General features: G+C 49.8%; 50 non-coding genes across 50 annotated transcripts; all 50 read left to right on the top strand.

Moving 5' to 3' along the window:
* Nucleotides 1-430: 430 nt before the first annotated feature.
* TRNAE-CUC (transfer RNA glutamic acid (anticodon CUC)) lies at nt 431-502 on the top strand. The gene has a single exon. It is a non-coding gene; the product is annotated as a tRNA-Glu (tRNA).
* Nucleotides 503-615: 113 nt separating this feature from the next.
* Nucleotides 616-687, top strand: TRNAE-CUC (transfer RNA glutamic acid (anticodon CUC)). The gene has a single exon. It is a non-coding gene; the product is annotated as a tRNA-Glu (tRNA).
* A 478-nt stretch (nt 688-1,165) lies between these two features.
* Nucleotides 1,166-1,237, top strand: TRNAE-CUC (transfer RNA glutamic acid (anticodon CUC)). The gene has a single exon. It is a non-coding gene; the product is annotated as a tRNA-Glu (tRNA).
* A 298-nt stretch (nt 1,238-1,535) lies between these two features.
* Nucleotides 1,536-1,607, top strand: TRNAE-CUC (transfer RNA glutamic acid (anticodon CUC)). The gene has a single exon. It is a non-coding gene; the product is annotated as a tRNA-Glu (tRNA).
* Nucleotides 1,608-1,720: 113 nt separating this feature from the next.
* Nucleotides 1,721-1,792, top strand: TRNAE-CUC (transfer RNA glutamic acid (anticodon CUC)). The gene has a single exon. It is a non-coding gene; the product is annotated as a tRNA-Glu (tRNA).
* Nucleotides 1,793-2,078: 286 nt separating this feature from the next.
* On the top strand, nt 2,079-2,150 carry TRNAE-CUC (transfer RNA glutamic acid (anticodon CUC)). Its single transcript has one exon. It is a non-coding gene; the product is annotated as a tRNA-Glu (tRNA).
* A 105-nt stretch (nt 2,151-2,255) lies between these two features.
* TRNAE-CUC (transfer RNA glutamic acid (anticodon CUC)) lies at nt 2,256-2,327 on the top strand. Its single transcript has one exon. It is a non-coding gene; the product is annotated as a tRNA-Glu (tRNA).
* An 847-nt stretch (nt 2,328-3,174) lies between these two features.
* TRNAE-CUC (transfer RNA glutamic acid (anticodon CUC)) lies at nt 3,175-3,246 on the top strand. Its single transcript has one exon. It is a non-coding gene; the product is annotated as a tRNA-Glu (tRNA).
* A 113-nt stretch (nt 3,247-3,359) lies between these two features.
* Nucleotides 3,360-3,431, top strand: TRNAE-CUC (transfer RNA glutamic acid (anticodon CUC)). Its single transcript has one exon. It is a non-coding gene; the product is annotated as a tRNA-Glu (tRNA).
* Nucleotides 3,432-3,544: 113 nt separating this feature from the next.
* TRNAE-CUC (transfer RNA glutamic acid (anticodon CUC)) lies at nt 3,545-3,616 on the top strand. The gene has a single exon. It is a non-coding gene; the product is annotated as a tRNA-Glu (tRNA).
* Nucleotides 3,617-3,729: 113 nt separating this feature from the next.
* TRNAE-CUC (transfer RNA glutamic acid (anticodon CUC)) lies at nt 3,730-3,801 on the top strand. Its single transcript has one exon. It is a non-coding gene; the product is annotated as a tRNA-Glu (tRNA).
* A 290-nt stretch (nt 3,802-4,091) lies between these two features.
* On the top strand, nt 4,092-4,163 carry TRNAE-CUC (transfer RNA glutamic acid (anticodon CUC)). Its single transcript has one exon. It is a non-coding gene; the product is annotated as a tRNA-Glu (tRNA).
* A 1,021-nt stretch (nt 4,164-5,184) lies between these two features.
* Nucleotides 5,185-5,256, top strand: TRNAE-UUC (transfer RNA glutamic acid (anticodon UUC)). Its single transcript has one exon. It is a non-coding gene; the product is annotated as a tRNA-Glu (tRNA).
* A 113-nt stretch (nt 5,257-5,369) lies between these two features.
* On the top strand, nt 5,370-5,441 carry TRNAE-CUC (transfer RNA glutamic acid (anticodon CUC)). Its single transcript has one exon. It is a non-coding gene; the product is annotated as a tRNA-Glu (tRNA).
* Nucleotides 5,442-5,739: 298 nt separating this feature from the next.
* TRNAE-CUC (transfer RNA glutamic acid (anticodon CUC)) lies at nt 5,740-5,811 on the top strand. The gene has a single exon. It is a non-coding gene; the product is annotated as a tRNA-Glu (tRNA).
* Nucleotides 5,812-5,924: 113 nt separating this feature from the next.
* TRNAE-CUC (transfer RNA glutamic acid (anticodon CUC)) lies at nt 5,925-5,996 on the top strand. The gene has a single exon. It is a non-coding gene; the product is annotated as a tRNA-Glu (tRNA).
* Nucleotides 5,997-6,474: 478 nt separating this feature from the next.
* Nucleotides 6,475-6,546, top strand: TRNAE-CUC (transfer RNA glutamic acid (anticodon CUC)). The gene has a single exon. It is a non-coding gene; the product is annotated as a tRNA-Glu (tRNA).
* A 298-nt stretch (nt 6,547-6,844) lies between these two features.
* Nucleotides 6,845-6,916, top strand: TRNAE-CUC (transfer RNA glutamic acid (anticodon CUC)). Its single transcript has one exon. It is a non-coding gene; the product is annotated as a tRNA-Glu (tRNA).
* A 113-nt stretch (nt 6,917-7,029) lies between these two features.
* Nucleotides 7,030-7,101, top strand: TRNAE-CUC (transfer RNA glutamic acid (anticodon CUC)). Its single transcript has one exon. It is a non-coding gene; the product is annotated as a tRNA-Glu (tRNA).
* Nucleotides 7,102-7,387: 286 nt separating this feature from the next.
* TRNAE-CUC (transfer RNA glutamic acid (anticodon CUC)) lies at nt 7,388-7,459 on the top strand. The gene has a single exon. It is a non-coding gene; the product is annotated as a tRNA-Glu (tRNA).
* Nucleotides 7,460-7,564: 105 nt separating this feature from the next.
* TRNAE-CUC (transfer RNA glutamic acid (anticodon CUC)) lies at nt 7,565-7,636 on the top strand. Its single transcript has one exon. It is a non-coding gene; the product is annotated as a tRNA-Glu (tRNA).
* A 662-nt stretch (nt 7,637-8,298) lies between these two features.
* Nucleotides 8,299-8,370, top strand: TRNAE-UUC (transfer RNA glutamic acid (anticodon UUC)). The gene has a single exon. It is a non-coding gene; the product is annotated as a tRNA-Glu (tRNA).
* A 297-nt stretch (nt 8,371-8,667) lies between these two features.
* TRNAE-UUC (transfer RNA glutamic acid (anticodon UUC)) lies at nt 8,668-8,739 on the top strand. Its single transcript has one exon. It is a non-coding gene; the product is annotated as a tRNA-Glu (tRNA).
* Nucleotides 8,740-9,575: 836 nt separating this feature from the next.
* On the top strand, nt 9,576-9,647 carry TRNAE-CUC (transfer RNA glutamic acid (anticodon CUC)). Its single transcript has one exon. It is a non-coding gene; the product is annotated as a tRNA-Glu (tRNA).
* Nucleotides 9,648-9,760: 113 nt separating this feature from the next.
* On the top strand, nt 9,761-9,832 carry TRNAE-CUC (transfer RNA glutamic acid (anticodon CUC)). Its single transcript has one exon. It is a non-coding gene; the product is annotated as a tRNA-Glu (tRNA).
* A 113-nt stretch (nt 9,833-9,945) lies between these two features.
* Nucleotides 9,946-10,017, top strand: TRNAE-CUC (transfer RNA glutamic acid (anticodon CUC)). Its single transcript has one exon. It is a non-coding gene; the product is annotated as a tRNA-Glu (tRNA).
* Nucleotides 10,018-10,306: 289 nt separating this feature from the next.
* Nucleotides 10,307-10,378, top strand: TRNAE-CUC (transfer RNA glutamic acid (anticodon CUC)). Its single transcript has one exon. It is a non-coding gene; the product is annotated as a tRNA-Glu (tRNA).
* A 1,025-nt stretch (nt 10,379-11,403) lies between these two features.
* On the top strand, nt 11,404-11,475 carry TRNAE-CUC (transfer RNA glutamic acid (anticodon CUC)). Its single transcript has one exon. It is a non-coding gene; the product is annotated as a tRNA-Glu (tRNA).
* Nucleotides 11,476-11,588: 113 nt separating this feature from the next.
* Nucleotides 11,589-11,660, top strand: TRNAE-CUC (transfer RNA glutamic acid (anticodon CUC)). Its single transcript has one exon. It is a non-coding gene; the product is annotated as a tRNA-Glu (tRNA).
* A 113-nt stretch (nt 11,661-11,773) lies between these two features.
* TRNAE-CUC (transfer RNA glutamic acid (anticodon CUC)) lies at nt 11,774-11,845 on the top strand. The gene has a single exon. It is a non-coding gene; the product is annotated as a tRNA-Glu (tRNA).
* Nucleotides 11,846-11,958: 113 nt separating this feature from the next.
* Nucleotides 11,959-12,030, top strand: TRNAE-CUC (transfer RNA glutamic acid (anticodon CUC)). Its single transcript has one exon. It is a non-coding gene; the product is annotated as a tRNA-Glu (tRNA).
* A 1,015-nt stretch (nt 12,031-13,045) lies between these two features.
* Nucleotides 13,046-13,117, top strand: TRNAE-UUC (transfer RNA glutamic acid (anticodon UUC)). Its single transcript has one exon. It is a non-coding gene; the product is annotated as a tRNA-Glu (tRNA).
* A 113-nt stretch (nt 13,118-13,230) lies between these two features.
* Nucleotides 13,231-13,302, top strand: TRNAE-CUC (transfer RNA glutamic acid (anticodon CUC)). The gene has a single exon. It is a non-coding gene; the product is annotated as a tRNA-Glu (tRNA).
* Nucleotides 13,303-13,600: 298 nt separating this feature from the next.
* On the top strand, nt 13,601-13,672 carry TRNAE-CUC (transfer RNA glutamic acid (anticodon CUC)). Its single transcript has one exon. It is a non-coding gene; the product is annotated as a tRNA-Glu (tRNA).
* A 478-nt stretch (nt 13,673-14,150) lies between these two features.
* TRNAE-CUC (transfer RNA glutamic acid (anticodon CUC)) lies at nt 14,151-14,222 on the top strand. The gene has a single exon. It is a non-coding gene; the product is annotated as a tRNA-Glu (tRNA).
* Nucleotides 14,223-14,520: 298 nt separating this feature from the next.
* Nucleotides 14,521-14,592, top strand: TRNAE-CUC (transfer RNA glutamic acid (anticodon CUC)). The gene has a single exon. It is a non-coding gene; the product is annotated as a tRNA-Glu (tRNA).
* Nucleotides 14,593-14,705: 113 nt separating this feature from the next.
* On the top strand, nt 14,706-14,777 carry TRNAE-CUC (transfer RNA glutamic acid (anticodon CUC)). The gene has a single exon. It is a non-coding gene; the product is annotated as a tRNA-Glu (tRNA).
* Nucleotides 14,778-15,063: 286 nt separating this feature from the next.
* Nucleotides 15,064-15,135, top strand: TRNAE-CUC (transfer RNA glutamic acid (anticodon CUC)). Its single transcript has one exon. It is a non-coding gene; the product is annotated as a tRNA-Glu (tRNA).
* A 105-nt stretch (nt 15,136-15,240) lies between these two features.
* On the top strand, nt 15,241-15,312 carry TRNAE-CUC (transfer RNA glutamic acid (anticodon CUC)). The gene has a single exon. It is a non-coding gene; the product is annotated as a tRNA-Glu (tRNA).
* Nucleotides 15,313-15,974: 662 nt separating this feature from the next.
* Nucleotides 15,975-16,046, top strand: TRNAE-UUC (transfer RNA glutamic acid (anticodon UUC)). Its single transcript has one exon. It is a non-coding gene; the product is annotated as a tRNA-Glu (tRNA).
* A 297-nt stretch (nt 16,047-16,343) lies between these two features.
* Nucleotides 16,344-16,415, top strand: TRNAE-UUC (transfer RNA glutamic acid (anticodon UUC)). Its single transcript has one exon. It is a non-coding gene; the product is annotated as a tRNA-Glu (tRNA).
* An 836-nt stretch (nt 16,416-17,251) lies between these two features.
* On the top strand, nt 17,252-17,323 carry TRNAE-CUC (transfer RNA glutamic acid (anticodon CUC)). Its single transcript has one exon. It is a non-coding gene; the product is annotated as a tRNA-Glu (tRNA).
* A 113-nt stretch (nt 17,324-17,436) lies between these two features.
* Nucleotides 17,437-17,508, top strand: TRNAE-CUC (transfer RNA glutamic acid (anticodon CUC)). Its single transcript has one exon. It is a non-coding gene; the product is annotated as a tRNA-Glu (tRNA).
* Nucleotides 17,509-17,621: 113 nt separating this feature from the next.
* On the top strand, nt 17,622-17,693 carry TRNAE-CUC (transfer RNA glutamic acid (anticodon CUC)). Its single transcript has one exon. It is a non-coding gene; the product is annotated as a tRNA-Glu (tRNA).
* Nucleotides 17,694-18,352: 659 nt separating this feature from the next.
* TRNAE-CUC (transfer RNA glutamic acid (anticodon CUC)) lies at nt 18,353-18,424 on the top strand. The gene has a single exon. It is a non-coding gene; the product is annotated as a tRNA-Glu (tRNA).
* Nucleotides 18,425-18,537: 113 nt separating this feature from the next.
* TRNAE-CUC (transfer RNA glutamic acid (anticodon CUC)) lies at nt 18,538-18,609 on the top strand. Its single transcript has one exon. It is a non-coding gene; the product is annotated as a tRNA-Glu (tRNA).
* Nucleotides 18,610-18,895: 286 nt separating this feature from the next.
* Nucleotides 18,896-18,967, top strand: TRNAE-CUC (transfer RNA glutamic acid (anticodon CUC)). The gene has a single exon. It is a non-coding gene; the product is annotated as a tRNA-Glu (tRNA).
* A 655-nt stretch (nt 18,968-19,622) lies between these two features.
* Nucleotides 19,623-19,694, top strand: TRNAE-CUC (transfer RNA glutamic acid (anticodon CUC)). Its single transcript has one exon. It is a non-coding gene; the product is annotated as a tRNA-Glu (tRNA).
* Nucleotides 19,695-19,992: 298 nt separating this feature from the next.
* TRNAE-CUC (transfer RNA glutamic acid (anticodon CUC)) lies at nt 19,993-20,064 on the top strand. The gene has a single exon. It is a non-coding gene; the product is annotated as a tRNA-Glu (tRNA).
* A 113-nt stretch (nt 20,065-20,177) lies between these two features.
* TRNAE-CUC (transfer RNA glutamic acid (anticodon CUC)) lies at nt 20,178-20,249 on the top strand. Its single transcript has one exon. It is a non-coding gene; the product is annotated as a tRNA-Glu (tRNA).
* Nucleotides 20,250-20,373: the final 124 nt, after the last annotated feature.

The raw sequence follows: 20,373 nt of genomic DNA, 5'->3' as shown, positions 1-20,373 counted from the left end.
CTTCAATAGTTTTACCCTGTTGGCCGAATCGCTAAGCGATCGCCCCTTCCCTCTCTGCTCTCCGGCATGATCTAGTGGCTAGGTTACCTGGCTCTCACGCCGGAGGCCCGGGTTCGATTCCCGGTGTTGGAAGTATTTTCTTTTATTTGCTGTCATCAAGTCTCCAATTCGCGCACGCTATATACCTTCAATACTTTTACCGTGTTGGCCGAATGGCTAAGCGATCGCTCTGTCCCTCTTCGTTCTCCGGCATGGTCTAGTGTCTAGAATACCTGGCTCTCACCCCGGAGGGCTGGGCTTGATTCCCAGTGTCAGAAGTGTTTTCTTTTATCTGCTATCATCAAGTCTCCAATTTGCGCACGCTCTATAACTTCAATACATTTACACTGTTGGCTGAATGGCTAAGGGATCGCTCTGTCCCTCTCCGTTCTCCAGCATGGTCTAGTGGATAGGATACCTAGCTCTCAGCCAGGAGACCTGGGTTCGATTCCCGGTGTCGGAAGTTTTTTCTTTTATCTGCTATCATCAAGTCTCCAATTTGCGCACGCTGTGTCAATTCAATACTTTTACCCTGTAGGCCGAATCGCTAAGCGATCGCTCCTTCCCTCTCGGTTCTCCGGCATGGTCTAGTGGCTAGGATACCTGGCTCTCACTCAGGAGGCCCGGGTCCGATTCCCGGTGTCGGAAGTATTTTCCTTTATCTGCTATCCTAAAGTCTCCTATTCGCGCACGCTATGTAACTTGAATAGTTTTACCCGTTTGGCCGAATGGCTAAGCAATCGCTCCGTCCCTCTCCGTTCTCGGCGTGGTTTAGTGGCTAGGATATCTGGCTGTCACCCAAGAGGCCTGGGTTTGATTCCCGGTGTCGGAAGTATCTTTATCGGCTATCTTCAAGTCTACAATTTGCGCACGCTATATAACTTCAATACTTTTACCTTGTTTGCCGAATGACTAAGCGATCGCTCCTTCCCTCTCTGTTCTCTGGCATGGTTTAGTGGCTAGGATACCTGGCTTTCACCAAGGAGGCCCGGGTTCGATTGCCGGTGTCGCAAGTACTTTCTTTTACCCGCTGTCATCAAGTCTCAAATTTGCGCACGCAATGTAACTTCAATAGTTTTACCCTGTTGGCCGAATCGGTAAGCGATCGCTCCTTCCCTCTCTGCTCTCCAGCATGGTCTAGTGTCTAGGATACCTGGCTCTCACCCAGGAGGCCCGGGTTCGATTCCCGGTGTCGGAAGTATTTTCTTTTATCTGCTGTCATCAAGTCTCCAATTCGCGCACGCTATATACCTTCAATACTTTTACCGTGTTGGCCGAATGGCTAAGCGATCGCTCCGTCCCTCTCCGTTCTCTGGCATGGTCTAGTGGCTAAGATACCTGGCTCTCACACAGGAGGCCCGTGTGCGATTCCCGGTGTCGGAAGTATTTTCTTTTATCTGCTATTATCAAGTCTCCAATTTGCGCACGCTATGTAACTTCAATACATTTACACTGTTGGCTGAAGGGCTAAGGAATGGCTCTGTCCCTCTCCGTTTTCCAGCATGGTCTAGTGGATAGGATACCTAGCTCTCAGCCAGGAGACCCGGGTTCGATTCCCGGTGTCGGAAGTATTTTCTTTGATCTGCTATCATCAAGTCTCCAATTTTCACACGCTATGTCAATTCAATACTTTTACCCTGTAGGCCGAATCGCTAAGCGATCGCTCCTTCCCTCTCGGTTCTCCGGCATGGTCTAGTGGCTAGGATACCTGGCTCTCACACAGGAGGCCCGGGTTCGATTCCCGGTGTCGGAAGTATTTTCTTTTATCTGCTGTCATCAAGTCTCCAATTTGTGCACCCTATATACCTTATACCGTGTTGGCCGAATGGCTAAGCGATCGCTCCGTCCCTCTCCGTTCTCCGGCATGGTCTAGTGCCTAGGATACCTGGCTCTCACCCAGGAGACCCGGGCTTGATTCCCAGTGTCGGAAGTAATTTTTGTATCTGCTATCAAGTCTCCAATTTGCGCACGCTATGTAACTTCAATAGTTTTACCCTGTCGGCCAAATGGCTAAGCGATCGCTATTTCCCTCTCTGTTCTCCTGCATGGTCTAGTGGCTAAGATACCTGGCTCTCACCCAGGAGGCCCGGGTTCGATTCCCGGTGTCGGAAGTATTTTCTTTTATCTGCTGTCATCAAGTCTCCAATATGTGCACCCTATATACCTTATACCGTGTTGGCCGAATGGCTAAGCGATCGCTCCTTCCCTCTCTGTTCTCCTGCATGGTCTAGTGGCTAAGATACCTGGCTCTCACCCAGGAGGCCCGGGTTCGATTCCCGGTGTCGGAAGTATTTTCTTTTATCTGCTATCATCAAGTCTCCAATTTGCGCACGCTATGTAACTTCAATACTTTCACCCTGTTGGCCGAATGGCGAAGCGATCGCTTTGTCCCTCTCCGTTCTCCTGCATGGTCTAGTGGCTAGGATACCTGGATCTAACCCAGGAGGCCCGGGTTCAATTCCCGGTGTCGGAAGTATTTTCTTTTATCGGCTGTCATCAAGTCTCAATTTGCGCACGCAATGTATCTTCAATAGTTTTACCCTGTTGGCCGAATCGCTAAGCGATCGCTCCATCCCTCTCCGATCTCCAGCATGGTCTAGTGACTAACATACCAGGCTCTCACCCAGGAGGCCCGAGTTTGTTTCCCGGTGTCGGAAGTATTTTCTTTTATCGGCTATCATAAAGTCTCCTATTTGCGCACGCTATGTAACTTCAATAGTTTTACCCTGTTGGCCGAATGGCTAAGCAATCGCTCCGTCCCTCTCCGTTCTCGGCATGGTTTAGTGGCTAGGATATCTGGCTGTCACCCAAGAGGCCTGGGTTTGATTCCCGGTGTCGGAAGTATTTTTATCGGCTATCTTCAAGTCTACAATTTGCGCACGCTATATAACTTCAATACTTTTACCTTGTTTGCCGAATGACTAAGCGATCGATCCTTCCCTCTCTGTTCTCCGGCATGGTCTAGTGGCTAGGATACCTGGCGTTCACCAAGGAGGCCCGGGTTCGATTCCTGGTGCCGGAAGTACTTTCTTTTACCCGCTGTCATCAAGTCTCAAATTTGCGCACGCAATGTAACTTCAATAGTTTTACGCTGTTGGCCGAATCCCTAAGCGATCGCTCCTTCCCTCTCTGCTCTCCGGCATGGTCTAGTGGCTAGGATACCTGGCTCTCACCCAGGAGGCCCGGGTTCGATTCCCGGTGTCGGAAGTATTTTCTTTTATCTGCTGTCATCAAGTCTCCAATTTGCGCACGCTATGTAACTTCAATAGTTTTACCCTGTCGGCCAAATGGCTAAGCGATCGCTATTTCCCTCTCTGTTCTCCTGCATGGTCTAGTGGCTAAGATACCTGGCTCTCACACAGGAGGCCCGGGTTCGATTCCCGGTGCCGGAAGTATTTTCTTTTATCTGCTATCATCAAGTCTCCAATTTGCGCACGCTCTATAACTTCAATACATTTACACTGTTGGCTGAATGGCTAAGGGATCGCTCTGTCCCTCTCCGTTCTCCAGCATGGTCTAGTGGATAGGATACCTAGCTCTCACCCAGGAGACCCGGGTTCGATTCCCGGTGTCGGAAGTATTTTCTTTTATCTGCTATCATCACGTCTCCAATTTGCGCATGCTGTGTCAATTCAATACTTTTACCCTGTAGGCCGAATCACTAAGCGATCGCTATTTCCCTCTCTGTTCTCCTGCATGGTCTAGTGGCTAAGATACCTGGCTCTCACACAGGAGGCCCGGGTTCGATTCCCGGTGCCGGAAGTATTTTCTTTTATCTGCTGTCATCAAGTCTCCAATTTGTGCCCCCTATATACCTTATACCGTGTTGGCCGAATGGCTAAGCGATCGCTCCGTCCCTCTCCGTTTTCGGGCATGGTCTAGTGGCTAGGATACCTGGCTCTCACCCAGGAGGCCCGGGTTCGATTGTCGGTGTCGGAAGTATTTTCTTTTATCTGCTATCATCAAGTCTCCAATTTGCGCACGCTATGTAACTTCAATACATTTACACTGTTGGCTGAAGGGCTAAGGGATCGCTCTGTCCCTCTCCGTTCTCCAGCATGGTCTAGTGGATAGGATACCTAGCTCTCACCCAGGAGACCCGGGTTCGATTCCCGGTGTCGGAAGTATTTTCTTTTATCTGCTATCACCAAGTCTCCAATTAGCGCACGCTATGTAACTTCAATAATTTCACCCTGTTGGCCGAATGGCTAAGCGATCGCTTCGTCCCTCTCCGTTCTCCTGCATGGTCTAGTGGCTAGGATACCTGGATCTAACCCAGGAGGCCCGGGTTCAGTTCGCGGTGTCGGAAGTATTTTCTTTTATCCGCTGTCATCAAGTCTCAATTTGCGCACGCAATGTATCTTCAATAGTTTTTCCCTGTTGGCCGAATCGTTAAGCGATCGCTCCATTCTCTCCGATCTCCAGCATGGTCTAGTGGCTAACATACCTGGCTCTCACCCAGGAGGCCCGAGTTTGTTTCCCGGTGTCGGAAGTATTTTCTTTTATCTGCTATCATCAAGTCTCCAATTCGCGCACGCTATGTAACTTCAATACTTTTACCTTGTTGGCCGAATGACTAAGTGATCGCTCCACCCTCTCTGGCATGGTCTAGTGGCTTGGATACCTGGCTCTCACACAGAAGGCCCGGGTACGATTCCCGTTGTCAGAAGTGTTTTCTTTTATCTGCTATCATCAAGTCTGCCATTTGCGCACGCTATGTAACTTCAATACTTTTACCCTGTTGGCCGAATCACTAAGCGATCACTCCGTCCCTCTCTTATCTCTGGCATGGTCTAGTGGCTAGGATATCTGGCTCTCACCCTGGAGGCCGGGGTGCAATTCCCGGCGTCGGAAATATTTTTTTATCTGCTATCATAAAGTCTCCTATTCGCGCACGCTATGTAACTTCAATAGTTTTACCCTGTTGGCCGAATGGCTAAGCAATCGCTCCGTCCCTCTCCGTTCTCGGCGTGGTTTAGTGGCTAGGATATCTGGCTCTCACCCAAGAGGCCTGGGTTCGATTCCCGGTGTCGGAAGTATATTTATCGGCTATCTTCAAGTCTACAAATTGCGCACGCTATATAACTTCAATACTTTTACCCTGTTTGCCGAATAACTAAGCGATCGTTCCTTCCCTCTCTGTTCTCCGGCATGGTCTAGTGGCTAGGATACCTGGCTTTCACCCAGGAGGCCCGGGTTCGATTCCCGGTGTCGGAAGTACTTTCTTTTACCCGCTGACATCAAGTCTCAAATTTGCGCACGCAATGTAACTTCAATAGTTTTACCCTGTTGGCCGAATCGCTAAGCGATCGCCCCTTCCCTCTCTGCTCTCCGGCATGATCTAGTGGCTAGGATACCTGGCTCTCACCCAGGAGGCCCGGGTTCGATTCCCGGTGTCGGAAGTATTTTCTTTTATCTGCTGTCATCAAGTCTCCAATTCGCGCACGCTATATACCTTCAATACTTTTACCGTGTTGGCCGAATGGCTAAGCGATCGCTCCGTCCCTCTTCGTTCTCCGGCATGGTCTAGTGTCTAGAATACCTGGCTCTCACCCCGGAGGGCTGGGCTTGATTCCCAGTGTCAGAAGTGTTTTCTTTTATCTGCTATCATCAAGTCTCCAATTTGCGCACGCTCTATAACTTCAATACATTTACACTGTTGGCTGAATGGCTAAGGGATCGCTCTGTCCCTCTCCGTTCTCCAGCATGGTCTAGTGGATAGGATACCTAGCTCTCAGCCAGGAGACCTGGGTTCGATTCCCGGTGTCGGAAGTTTTTTCTTTTATCTGCTATCATCAAGTCTCCAATTTGCGCACGCTGTGTCAATTCAATACTTTTACCCTGTAGGCCGAATCGCTAAGCGATCGCTCCTTCCCTCTCGGTTCTCCGGCATGGTCTAGTGGCTAGGATACCTGGCTCTCACTCAGGAGGCCCGGGTCCGATTCCCGGTGTCGGAAGTATTTTCCTTTATCTGCTATCCTAAAGTCTCCTATTCGCGCACGCTATGTAACTTGAATAGTTTTACCCGTTTGGCCGAATGGCTAAGCAATCGCTCCGTCCCTCTCCGTTCTCGGCGTGGTTTAGTGGCTAGGATATCTGGCTGTCACCCAAGAGGCCTGGGTTTGATTCCCGGTGTCGGAAGTATCTTTATCGGCTATCTTCAAGTCTACAATTTGCGCACGCTATATAACTTCAATACTTTTACCTTGTTTGCCGAATGACTAAGCGATCGCTCCTTCCCTCTCTGTTCTCTGGCATGGTTTAGTGGCTAGGATACCTGGCTTTCACCAAGGAGGCCCGGGTTCGATTGCCGGTGTCGCAAGTACTTTCTTTTACCCGCTGTCATCAAGTCTCAAATTTGCGCACGCAATGTAACTTCAATAGTTTTACCCTGTTGGCCGAATCGGTAAGCGATCGCTCCTTCCCTCTCTGCTCTCCAGCATGGTCTAGTGTCTAGGATACCTGGCTCTCACCCAGGAGGCCCGGGTTCGATTCCCGGTGTCGGAAGTATTTTCTTTTATCTGCTGTCATCAAGTCTCCAATTCGCGCACGCTATATACCTTCAATACTTTTACCGTGTTGGCCGAATGGCTAAGCGATCGCTCCGTCCCTCTCCGTTCTCTGGCATGGTCTAGTGGCTAAGATACCTGGCTCTCACACAGGAGGCCCGTGTGCGATTCCCGGTGTCGGAAGTATTTTCTTTTATCTGCTATTATCAAGTCTCCAATTTGCGCACGCTATGTAACTTCAATACATTTACACTGTTGGCTGAAGGGCTAAGGAATGGCTCTGTCCCTCTCCGTTTTCCAGCATGGTCTAGTGGATAGGATACCTAGCTCTCAGCCAGGAGACCCGGGTTCGATTCCCGGTGTCGGAAGTATTTTCTTTGATCTGCTATCATCAAGTCTCCAATTTGCACACGCTATGTCAATTCAATACTTTTACCCTGTAGGCCGAATCGCAAAGCGATCGCTCCTTCCCTCTCGGTTCTCCGGCATGGTCTAGTGGCTAGGATACCTGGCTCTCACACAGGAGGCCCGGGTTCGATTCCCGGTGTCGGAAGTATTTTCTTTTATCTGCTGTCATCAAGTCTCCAATTTGTGCACCCTATATACCTTATACCGTGTTGGCCGAATGGCTAAGCGATCGCTCCGTCCCTCTCCGTTCTCCGGCATGGTCTAGTGCCTAGGATACCTGGCTCTCACCCAGGAGACCCGGGCTTGATTCCCAGTGTCGGAAGTAATTTTTGTATCTGCTATCAAGTCTCCAATTTGCGCACGCTATGTAACTTCAATAGTTTTACCCTGTCGGCCAAATGGCTAAGCGATCGCTATTTCCCTCTCTGTTCTCCTGCATGGTCTAGTGGCTAAGATACCTGGCTCTCACCCAGGAGGCCCGGGTTCGATTCCCGGTGTCGGAAGTATTTTCTTTTATCTGCTGTCATCAAGTCTCCAATTTGTGCACCCTATATACCTTATACCGTGTTGGCCGAATGGCTAAGCGATCGCTCCTTCCCTCTCTGTTCTCCTGCATGGTCTAGTGGCTAAGATACCTGGCTCTCACCCAGGAGGCCCGGGTTCGATTCCCGGTGTCGGAAGTATTTTCTTTTATCTGCTATCATCAAGTCTCCAATTTGCGCACGCTATGTAACTTCAATACTTTCACCCTGTTGGCCGAATGGCGAAGCGATCGCTTTGTCCCTCTCCGTTCTCCTGCATGGTCTAGTGGCTAGGATACCTGGATCTAACCCAGGAGGCCCGGGTTCAATTCCCGGTGTCGGAAGTATTTTCTTTTATCGGCTGTCATCAAGTCTCAATTTGCGCACGCAATGTATCTTCAATAGTTTTACCCTGTTGGCCGAATCGCTAAGCGATCGCTCCATCCCTCTCCGATCTCCAGCATGGTCTAGTGACTAACATACCTGGCTCTCACCCAGGAGGCCCGAGTTTGTTTCCCGGTGTCGGAAGTATTTTCTTTTATCTGCTATCATAAAGTCTCCTATTCGCGCACGCTATGTAACTTCAATAGTTTTACCCTGTTGGCCGAATGGCTAAGCAATCGCTCCGTCCCTCTCTGTTCTCGGCGTGGTTTAGTGGCTAGGATATCTGGCTCTCACCCAAGAGGCCTGGGTTCGATTCCCGGTGTCGGAAGTATTTTTATCGGCTATCTTCAAGTCTACAAATTGCGCACGCTATATAACTTCAATACTTTTACCTTGTTTGCCGAATGACTAAGCGATCGCCCCTTCCCTCTCTGCTCTCCGGCATGGTCTAGTGGCTAGGATACCTGGCTTTCACCCAGGACGCCCGGGTTCGATTCCCGGTGTCGGAAGTATTTTCTTTTATCTGCTGTCATCAAGTCTCTAATTCGCGCACGCTATATACCTTCAATACTTTTACCGTGTTGGCCGAATGGCTAAGCGATCGCTCCGTCCCTCTTCGTTCTCCGGCATGGTCTAGTGTCTAGGATACCTGGCTCTCACACCGGAGGGCTGGGCTTGATTCCCAGTGTCAGAAGTATTTTTTGTATCTGTTATCATCAAGTCTCCAATTTGCGCACGCTATGTAACTTCAATAGTTTTACCCTGTCGGCCAAATGGCTAAGCGATCGCTATTTCCCTCTCTGTTCTCCTGCATGGTCTAGTGGCTAAGATACCTGGCTTTCACACAGGAGGCCCGGGTTCGATTCCCGGTGTCGGAAGTATTTTCTTTTATCTGCTGTCATCAAGTCTCCAGTTTGTGCCCCCTATATACCTTATACCGTGTTGGCCGAATGGCTAAGCGATCGCTCCGTCCCTCTCCGTTTTCCGGCATGGTCTAGTGGCTAGGATACCCTGCTCTCACCCAGGAGGCCCGGGTTCGATTCCCGGTGACGGAAGTATTTTCTTTTATCTGCTATCATCAAGTCTCCAATTTGCGCACGCTATGTAGCTTCAATACTTTCACCCTGTTGGCCGAATGGCTAAGCGATCGCTTCGTCCCACTCCGTTCTCCTGCATGGTCTAGTGGCTAGGATACCTGTATCTAACCCAGGAGGCCCGGGTTCAATTCCCGGTGTCGGAAGTATTTTCTTTTATCCGCTGTCATCAAGTCTCAATTTGCGCACGCAATGTATCTTCAATAGTTTTACCCTGTTGGCCGAATCGTTAAGCGATCGCTCCATCCCTCTCCGATCTCCAGCATAGTCTAGTGGCTAACATACCTGGCTCTCACCCAGAAGGCCCGGGTACGATTCCCGGTGTCAGAAGCGTTTTCTTTTATCTGCTATCATCAAGTCTCCAATTTGCGCACGCTATGTAACTTCAATAGTTTTACCCTGTCGGCCAAATGGCTAAGCGATCGCTATTTCCCTCTCTGTTCTCCTGCATGGTCTAGTGGCTAAGATACCTGGCTCTCACACAGGATTCCCGGGTTCGATTCCCGGTGTCGGTAGTATATTCTTTTATCTGCTGTCATCAAGTCTCCAATTTGTGCACCCTATATACCTTATACCGTGTTGGCCGAATGGCTAAGCGATCGCTCCGTCTCTCTCCGTTCTCCGGCATGGTCTAGTGGCTAGGATACCTGGCTCTCACCCAGGAGGCCCGGGTTCGATTCCTGGTGTCGGAAGTATTTTCTTTTATCTGCTATCATCAAGTCTCCAATTTGCGCACGCTATGTAACTTCAATACATTTACACTGTTGGCTGAATGGCTAAGGGATCACTCTGTCCCTCTCCATTCTCCAGTATGGTCTAGTGGATAGGATACCTAGCTCTCACCCAGGAGACCTGGGTTCGATTCCCGGTGTCGGAAGTTTTTTCTTTTATCTGCTATCACCAAGTCTCCAATTTGCGCACGCTGTGTCAATTCAATACTTTTACCCTGTAGGCCGAATCGCTAAGCGATCGCTCCTTCCCTCTCGGTTCTCCGGCATGGTCTAGTGGCTAGGATACCTGGCTCTCACTCAGGAGGCCCGGGTTCGATTCCCGGTGTCGGAAGTATTTTCTTTTATCTGCTGTCATCAAGTCTCCAATTTGTGCACCCTATATACCTTATACCGTGTTGGCCGAATGGCTAAGCGATCGCTCCGTCCCTCTCCGTTATCTGGCATGGTCTAGTGGCTAGGATACCTGGCTCTCACCCAGGAAGCCCGGGCTTGATTCCCAGTGTCGGAAGTATTTTTTGTATCTGCTATCATCAAGTCTCCAATTTGCGCACGCTATGTAACTTCAATAGTTTTACCCTGTCGGCCAAATGGCTAAGCGATCGCTATTTCCCTCTCTGTTCTCCTGCATGGTCTAGTGGCTAAGATACCTGGCTCTCACCCAGGAGGCCCGGGTTCGATTCCCGGTGTCGGAAGTATTTTCTTTTATCTGCTGTCATCAAGTCTCCAATTTGTGCACCCTATATACCTTATACCGTAATGGCCGAATGGCTAAGCGATCGCTCCTTCCCTCTCTGTTCTCCTGCATGGTCTAGTGGCTAGGATACCTGGCTCTCACTCAGGAGGCCCGGGTCCGATTCCCGGTGTCGGAAGTATTTTCCTTTATCTGCTATCCTAAAGTCTCCTATTCGCGCACGCTATGTAACTTGAATAGTTTTACCCGTTTGGCCGAATGGCTAAGCAATCGCTCCGTCCCTCTCCGTTCTCGGCGTGGTTTAGTGGCTAGGATATCTGGCTGTCACCCAAGAGGCCTGGGTTTGATTCCCGGTGTCGGAAGTATCTTTATCGGCTATCTTCAAGTCTACAATTTGCGCACGCTATATAACTTCAATACTTTTACCTTGTTTGCCGAATGACTAAGCGATCGCTCCTTCCCTCTCTGTTCTCTGGCATGGTTTAGTGGCTAGGATACCTGGCTTTCACCAAGGAGGCCCGGGTTCGATTGCCGGTGTCGCAAGTACTTTCTTTTACCCGCTGTCATCAAGTCTCAAATTTGCGCACGCAATGTAACTTCAATAGTTTTACCCTGTTGGCCGAATCGGTAAGCGATCGCTCCTTCCCTCTCTTCTCTCCAGCATGGTCTAGTGACTAACATACCAGGCTCTCACCCAGAAGGCCCGAGTTTGTTTCCCGGTGTCGGAAGTATTTTCTTTTATCGGCTATCATAAAGTCTCCTATTTGCGCACGCTATGTAACTTCAATAGTTTTACCCTGTTGGCCGAATGGCTAAGCAATCGCTCCGTCCCTCTCTGTTCTCCGGCATGGTCTAGTGGCTAGGATACCTGGCGTTCACCAAGGAGGCCCGGGTTCGATTCCTGGTGCCGGAAGTACTTTCTTTTACCCGCTGTCGTCAAGTCTCAAATTTGCGCACGCAATGTAACTTCAATAGTTTTACGCTGTTGGCCGAATCCCTAAGCGATCGCTCCTTCCCTCTCTGCTCTCCGGCATGGTCTAGTGGCTAGGATACCTGGCTCTCACCCAGGAGGCCCGGGTTCGATTCCCGGTGTCGGAAGTATTTTCTTTTATCTGCTGTCATCAAGTCTCCAATTTGCGCACGCTATGTAACTTCAATAGTTTTACCCTGTCGGCCAAATGGCTAAGCGATCGCTATTTCCCTCTCTGTTCTCCTGCATGGTCTAGTGGCTAAGATACCTGGCTCTCACACAGGAGGCCCGGGTTCGATTCCCGGTGCCGGAAGTATTTTCTTTTATCTGCTATCATCAAGTCTCCAATTTGCGCACGCTCTATAACTTCAATACATTTACACTGTTGGCTGAATGGCTAAGGGATCGCTCTGTCCCTCTCCGTTCTCCAGCATGGTCTAGTGGATAGGATACCTAGCTCTCACCCAGGAGACCCGGGTTCGATTCCCGGTGTCGGAAGTATTTTCTTTTATCTGCTATCATCACGTCTCCAATTTGCGCATGCTGTGTCAATTCAATACTTTTACCCTGTAGGCCGAATCACTAAGCGATCGCTATTTCCCTCTCTGTTCTCCTGCATGGTCTAGTGGCTAAGATACCTGGCTCTCACACAGGAGGCCCGGGTTCGATTCCCGGTGCCGGAAGTATTTTCTTTTATCTGCTGTCATCAAGTCTCCAATTTGTGCCCCCTATATACCTTATACCGTGTTGGCCGAATGGCTAAGCGATCGCTCCGTCCCTCGCCGTTTTCGGGCATGGTCTAGTGGCTAGGATACCTGGCTCTCACCCAGGAGGCCCGGGTTCGATTGTCGGTGTCGGAAGTATTTTCTTTTATCTGCTATCATCAAGTCTCCAATTTGCGCACGCTATGTAACTTCAATACATTTACACTGTTGGCTGAAGGGCTAAGGGATCGCTCTGTCCCTCTCCGTTCTCCAGCATGGTCTAGTGGATAGGATACCTGGCTCTCACCCAGGAGGCCCGAGTTTGTTTCCCGGTGTCGGAAGTATTTTCTTTTATCTGCTATCATCAAGTCTCCAATTCGCGCACGCTATGTAACTTCAATACTTTTTCCTTGTTGGCCGAATGACTAAGTGATCGCTCCACCCTCTCTGGCATGGTCTAGTGGCTTGGATACCTGGCTCTCACACAGAAGGCCCGGGTACGATTCCCGTTGTCAGAAGTGTTTTCTTTTATCTGCTATCATCAAGTCTGCCATTTGCGCACGCTATGTAACTTCAATACTTTTACCCTGTTGGCCGAATCACTAAGCGATCACTCCGTCCCTCTCTTATCTCTGGCATGGTCTAGTGGCTAGGATATCTGGCTCTCACCCTGGAGGCCGGGGTGCAATTCCCGGCGTCGGAAATATTTTTTTATCTGCTATCATAAAGTCTCCTATTCGCGCACGCTATGTAACTTCAATAGTTTTACCCTGTTGGCCGAATGGCTAAGCAATCGCTCCGTCCCTCTCCGTTCTCGGCGTGGTTTAGTGGCTAGGATATCTGGCTCTCACCCAAGAGGCCTGGGTTCAATTCCCGGTGTCGGAAGTATATTTATCGGCTATCTTCAAGTCTACAAATTGCGCACGCTATATAACTTCAATACTTTTACCCTGTTTGCCTAATAACTAAGCGATCGTTCCTTCCCTCTCTGTTCTCCGGCATGGTCTAGTGGCTAGGATACCTGGCTTTCACCCAGGAGGCCCGGGTTCGATTCCCGGTGTCGGAAGTACTTTCTTTTACCCGCTGACATCAAGTCTCAAATTTGCGCACGCAATGTAACTTCAATAGTTTTACCCTGTTGGCCGAATCGCTAAGCGATCGCCCCTTCCCTCTCTGCTCTCCGGCATGATCTAGTGGCTAGGATACCTGGCTCTCACCCAGGAGGCCCGGGTTCGATTCCCGGTGTCGGAAGTATTTTCTTTTATCTGCTGTCATCAAGTCTCCAATTCGCGCACGCTATATACCTTCAATACTTTTACCGTGTTGGCCGAATGGCTAAGCGATCGCTCCGTCCCTCTTCGTTCTCCGGCATGGTCTAGTGTCTAGAATACCTGGCTCTCACCCCGGAGGGCTGGGCTTGATTCCCAGTGTCAGAAGTGTTTTCTTTTATCTGCTATCATCAAGTCTCCAATTTGCGCACGCTCTATAACTTCAATACATTTACACTGTTGGCTGAATGGCTAAGGGATCGCTCTGTCCCTCTCCGTTCTCCAGCATGGTCTAGTGGCTAGGATACCTGGCTCTCACTCAGGAGGCCCGGGTCCGATTCCCGGTGTCGGAAGTATTTTCCTTTATCTGCTATCCTAAAGTCTCCTATTCGCGCACGCTATGTAACTTGAATAGTTTTACCCGTTTGGCCGAATGGCTAAGCAATCGCTCCGTCCCTCTCCGTTCTCGGCGTGGTTTAGTGGCTAGGATATCTGGCTGTCACCCAAGAGGCCTGGGTTTGATTCCCGGTGTCGGAAGTATCTTTATCGGCTATCTTCAAGTCTACAATTTGCGCACGCTATATAACTTCAATACTTTTACCTTGTTTGCCGAATGACTAAGCGATCGCTCCTTCCCTCTCTGTTCTCTGGCATGGTTTAGTGGCTAGGATACCTGGCTTTCACCAAGGAGGCCCGGGTTCGATTGCCGGTGTCGCAAGTACTTTCTTTTACCCGCTGTCATCAAGTCTCAAATTTGCGCACGCAATGTAACTTCAATAGTTTTACCCTGTTGGCCGAATCGGTAAGCGATCGCTCCTTCCCTCTCTGCTCTCCAGCATGGTCTAGTGTCTAGGATACCTGGCTCTCACCCAGGAGGCCCGGGTTCGATTCCCGGTGTCGGAAGTATTTTCTTTTATCTGCTGTCATCAAGTCTCCAATTCGCGCACGCTATATACCTTCAATACTTTTACCGTGTTGGCCGAATGGCTAAGCGATCGCTCCGTCCCTCTCCGTTCTCTGGCATGGTCTAGTGGCTAAGATACCTGGCTCTCACACAGGAGGCCCGTGTGCGATTCCCGGTGTCGGAAGTATTTTCTTTTATCTGCTATTATCAAGTCTCCAATTTGCGCACGCTATGTAACTTCAATACATTTACACTGTTGGCTGAAGGGCTAAGGAATGGCTCTGTCCCTCTCCGTTTTCCAGCATGGTCTAGTGGATAGGATACCTAGCTCTCAGCCAGGAGACCCGGGTTCGATTCCCGGTGTCGGAAGTATTTTCTTTGATCTGCTATCATCAAGTCTCCAATTTGCACACGCTATGTCAATTCAATACTTTTACCCTGTAGGCCGAATCGCAAAGCGATCGCTCCTTCCCTCTCGGTTCTCCGGCATGGTCTAGTGGCTAGGATACCTGGCTCTCACACAGGAGGCCCGGGTTCGATTCCCGGTGTCGGAAGTATTTTCTTTTATCTGCTGTCATCAAGTCTCCAATTTGTGCACCCTATATACCTTATACCGTGTTGGCCGAATGGCTAAGCGATCGCTCCGTCCCTCTCCGTTCTCCGGCATGGTCTAGTGCCTAGGATACCTGGCTCTCACCCAGGAGACCCGGGCTTGATTCGCAGTGTCGGAAGTAATTTTTGTATCTGCTATCAAGTCTCCAATTTGCGCACGCTATGTAACTTCAATAGTTTTACCCTGTCGGCCAAATGGCTAAGCGATCGCTATTTCCCTCTCTGTTCTCCTGCATGGTCTAGTGGCTAAGATACCTGGCTCTCACCCAGGATGCCCGGGTTCGATTCCTGGTGTCGGAAGTATTTTCTTTTATCTGCTGTCATCAAGTCTCCAATTTGTGCACCCTATATACCTTATACCGTGTTGGCCGAATGGCTAAGCGATCGCTCCTTCCCTCTCTGTTCTCCTGCATGGTCTAGTGGCTAAGATACCTGGCTCTCACCCAGGAGGCCCGGGTTCGATTCCCGGTGTCGGAAGTATTTTCTTTTATCTGCTATCATCAAGTCTCCAATTTGCGCACGCTATGTAACTTCAATACTTTCACCCTGTTGGCCGAATGGCGAAGCGATCGCTTTGTCCCTCTCCGTTCTCCTGCATGGTCTAGTGGCTAGGATACCTGGATCTAACCCAGGAGGCCCGGGTTCAATTCCCGGTGTCGGAAGTATTTTCTTTTATCGGCTGTCATCAAGTCTCAATTTGCGCACGCAATGTATCTTCAATAGTTTTACCCTGTTGGCCGAATCGCTAAGCGATCGCTCCATCCCTCTCCGATCTCCAGCATGGTCTAGTGACTAACATACCTGGCTCTCACCCAGGAGGCCCGAGTTTGTTTCCCGGTGTCGGAAGTATTTTCTTTTATCTGCTATCATAAAGTCTCCTATTCGCGCACGCTATGTAACTTCAATAGTTTTACCCTGTTGGCCGAATGGCTAAGCAATCGCTCCGTCCCTCTCTGTTCTCGGCGTGGTTTAGTGGCTAGGATATCTGGCTCTCACCCAAGAGGCCTGGGTTCGATTCCCGGTGTCGGAAGTATTTTTATCGGCTATCTTCAAGTCTACAAATTGCGCACGCTATATAACTTCAATACTTTTACCTTGTTTGCCGAATGACTAAGCGATCGCCCCTTCCCTCTCTGCTCTCCGGCATGGTCTAGTGGCTAGGATACCTGGCTTTCACCCAGGACGCCCGGGTTCGATTCCCGGTGTCGGAAGTATTTTCTTTTATCTGCTGTCATCAAGTCTCTAATTCGCGCACGCTATATACCTTCAATACTTTTACCGTGTTGGCCGAATGGCTAAGCGATCGCTCCGTCCCTCTTCGTTCTCCGGCATGGTCTAGTGTCTAGGATACCTGGCTCTCACACCGGAGGGCTGGGCTTGATTCCCAGTGTCAGAAGTATTTTTTGTATCTGTTATCATCAAGTCTCCAATTTGCGCACGCTATGTAACTTCAATAGTTTTACCCTGTCGGCCAAATGGCTAAGCGATCGCTATTTCCCTCTCTGTTCTCCTGCATGGTCTAGTGGCTAAGATACCTGGCTTTCACACAGGAGGCCCGGGTTCGATTCCCGGTGTCGGAAGTATTTTCTTTTATCTGCTGTCATCAAGTCTCCAGTTTGTGCCCCCTATATACCTTATACCGTGTTGGCCGAATGGCTAAGCGATCGCTCCGTCCCTCTCCGTTTTCCGGCATGGTCTAGTGGCTAGGATACCCTGCTCTCACCCAGGAGGCCCGGGTTCGATTCCCGGTGACGGAAGTATTTTCTTTTATCTGCTATCATCAAGTCTCCAATTTGCGCACGCTATGTAGCTTCAATACTTTCACCCTGTTGGCCGAATGGCTAAGCGATCGCTTCGTCCCACTCCGTTCTCCTGCATGGTCTAGTGGCTAGGATACCTGTATCTAACCCAGGAGGCCCGGGTTCAATTCCCGGTGTCGGAAGTATTTTCTTTTATCCGCTGTCATCAAGTCTCAATTTGCGCACGCAATGTATCTTCAATAGTTTTACCCTGTTGGCCGAATCGTTAAGCGATCGCTCCATCCCTCTCCGATCTCCAGCATAGTCTAGTGGCTAACATACCTGGCTCTCACCCAGAAGGCCCGGGTACGATTCCCGGTGTCAGAAGCGTTTTCTTTTATCTGCTATCATCAAGTCTCCAATTTGCGCACGCTATGTAACTTCAATAGTTTTACCCTGTCGGCCAAATGGCTAAGCGATCGCTATTTCCCTCTCTGTTCTCCTGCATGGTCTAGTGGCTAAGATACCTGGCTCTCACACAGGATTCCCGGGTTCGATTCCCGGTGTCGGAAGTATATTCTTTTATCTGCTGTCATCAAGTCTCCAATTTGTGCACCCTATATACCTTATACCGTGTTGGCCGAATGGCTAAGCGATCGCTCCGTCTCTCTCCGTTCTCCGGCATGGTCTAGTGGCTAGGATACCTGGCTCTCACCCAGGAGGCCCGGGTTCGATTCCTGGTGTCGGAAGTATTTTCTTTTATCTGCTATCATCAAGTCTCCAATTTGCGCACGCTATGTAACTTCAATACATTTACACTGTTGGCTGAATGGCTAAGGGATCACTCTGTCCCTCTCCATTCTCCAGTATGGTCTAGTGGATAGGATACCTAGCTCTCACCCAGGAGACCTGGGTTCGATTCCCGGTGTCGGAAGTTTTTTCTTTTATCTGCTATCACAAAGTCTCCAATTTGCGCACGCTGTGTCAATTCAATACTTTTACCCTGTAGGCCGAATCGCTAAGCGATCGCTCCTTCCCTCTCGGTTCTCCGGCATGGTCTAGTGGCTAGGATACCTGGCTCTCACTCAGGAGGCCCGGGTTCGATTCCCGGTGTCGGAAGTATTTTCTTTTATCTGCTGTCATCAAGTCTCCAATTTGTGCACCCTATATACCTTATACCGTGTTGGCCGAATGGCTAAGCGATCGCTCCGTCCCTCTCCGTTATCTGGCATGGTCTAGTGGCTAGGATACCTGGCTCTCACCCAGGAAGCCCGGGCTTGATTCCCAGTGTCGGAAGTATTTTTTGTATCTGCTATCATCAAGTCTCCAATTTGCGCACGCTATGTAACTTCAATAGTTTTACCCTGTCGGCCAAATGGCTAAGCGATCGCTATTTCCCTCTCTGTTCTCCTGCATTGTCTAGTGGCTAAGATACCTGGCTCTCACACAGGAGGCCCGGGTTCGATTCCCGGTGTCGGAAGTATTTTCTTTGATCTGCTATCATCAAGTCTCCAATTTGCGCACGCTATGTAACTTCAAAACTTTCACCCTGTTGGCCGAATGGCGAAGCGATCGCTTCGTCCCTCTCCGTTCTCCTGCATGGTCTAGTGGCTAGGATACCTGGATCTAACCCAGGAGGCCCGGGTTCAATTCCCGGTGTCGGAAGTATTTTCTTTTATCTGCTATTATCAAGTCTCCAATTTGCGCACGCTATGTAACTTCAATACATTTACACTGTTGGCTGAAGGGCTAAGGAATGGCTCTGTCCCTCTCCGTTTTCCAGCATGGTCTAGTGGATAGGATACCTAGCTCTCAGCCAGGAGACCCGGGTTCGATTCCCGGTGTCGGAAGTATTTTCTTTGATCTGCTATCATCAAGTCTCCAATTTTCACACGCTATGTCAATTCAATACTTTTACCCTGTAGGCCGAATCGCTAAGCGATCGCTCCTTCCCTCTCGGTTCTCCGGCATGGTCTAGTGGCTAGGATACCTGGCTCTCACACAGGAGGCCCGGGTTCGATTCCCGGTGTCGGAAGTATTTTCTTTTATCTGCTGTCATCAAGTCTCCAATTTGTGCACCCTATATACCTTATACCGTGTTGGCCGAATGGCTAAGCGATCGCTCCGTCCCTCTCCGTTCTCCGGCATGGTCTAGTGCCTAGGATACCTGGCTCTCACCCAGGAGACCCGGGCTTGATTCCCAGTGTCGGAAGTAATTTTTGTATCTGCTATCAAGTCTCCAATTTGCGCACGCTATGTAACTTCAATAGTTTTACCCTGTCGGCCAAATGGCTAAGCGATCGCTATTTCCCTCTCTGTTCTCCTGCATGGTCTAGTGGCTAAGATACCTGGCTCTCACCCAGGAGGCCCGGGTTCGATTCCCGGTGTCGGAAGTATTTTCTTTTATCTGCTGTCATCAAGTCTCCAAAATGTGCACCCTATATACCTTATACCGTAATGGCCGAATGGCTAAGCGATCGCTCCTTCCCTCTCTGTTCTCCTGCATGGTCTAGTGGCTAGGATACCTGGCTCTCACTCAGGAGGCCCGGGTCCGATTCCCGGTGTCGGAAGTATTTTCCTTTATCTGCTATCCTAAAGTCTCCTATTCGCGCACGCTATGTAACTTGAATAGTTTTACCCGTTTGGCCGAATGGCTAAGCAATCGCTCCGTCCCTCTCCGTTCTCGGCGTGGTTTAGTGGCTAGGATATCTGGCTGTCACCCAAGAGGCCTGGGTTTGATTCCCGGTGTCGGAAGTATCTTTATCGGCTATCTTCAAGTCTACAATTTGCGCACGCTATATAACTTCAATACTTTTACCTTGTTTGCCGAATGACTAAGCGATCGCTCCTTCCCTCTCTGTTCTCTGGCATGGTTTAGTGGCTAGGATACCTGGCTTTCACCAAGGAGGCCCGGGTTCGATTGCCGGTGTCGCAAGTACTTTCTTTTACCCGCTGTCATCAAGTCTCAAATTTGCGCACGCAATGTAACTTCAATAGTTTTACCCTGTTGGCCGAATCGGTAAGCGATCGCTCCTTCCCTCTCTTCTCTCCAGCATGGTCTAGTGTCTAGGATACCTGGCTCTCACCCAGGAGGCCCGGGTTCGATTCCCGGTGTCGGAAGTATTTTCTTTTATCTGCTGTCATCAAGTCTCCAATTCGCGCACGCTATATACCTTCAATACTTTTACCGTGTTGGCCGAATGGCTAAGCGATCGCTCCGTCCCTCTCCGTTCTCTGGCATGGTCTAGTGGCTAAGATACCTGGCTCTCACACAGGAGGCCCGTGTGCCATTCCCGGTGTCGGAAGTATTTTCTTTTATCTGCTATTATCAAGTCTCCAATTTGCGCACGCTATGTAACTTCAATACATTTACACTGTTGGCTGAAGGGCTAAGGAATGGCTCTGTCCCTCTCCGTTTTCCAGCATGGTCTAGTGGATAGGATAACTAGCTCTCAGCCAGGAGACCCGGGTTCGATTCCCGGTGTCGGAAGTATTTTCTTTGATCTGCTATCATCAAGTCTCCAATTTGCACACGCTATGTCAATTCAATACTTTTACCCTGTAGGCCGAATCGCAAAGCGATCGCTCCTTCCCTCTCGGTTCTCCGGCATGGTCTAGTGGCTAGGATACCTGGCTCTCACACAGGAGGCCCGGGTTCGATTCCCGGTGTCGGAAGTATTTTCTTTTATCTGCTGTCATCAAGTCTCCAATTTGTGCACCCTATATACCTTATACCGTGTTGGCCGAATGGCTAAGCGATCGCTCCGTCCCTCTCCGTTCTCCGGCATGGTCTAGTGCC

Source organism: Rhipicephalus microplus, unplaced genomic scaffold, assembly GCF_043290135.1.
Source record: "Rhipicephalus microplus isolate Deutch F79 unplaced genomic scaffold, USDA_Rmic scaffold_21, whole genome shotgun sequence".
NCBI lineage: Eukaryota > Metazoa > Arthropoda > Arachnida > Ixodida > Ixodidae > Rhipicephalus > Rhipicephalus microplus.
The sequence above is the reverse complement of the archived record's forward strand: the minus strand, read 5'-3'. Positions and strand labels throughout refer to the sequence as shown.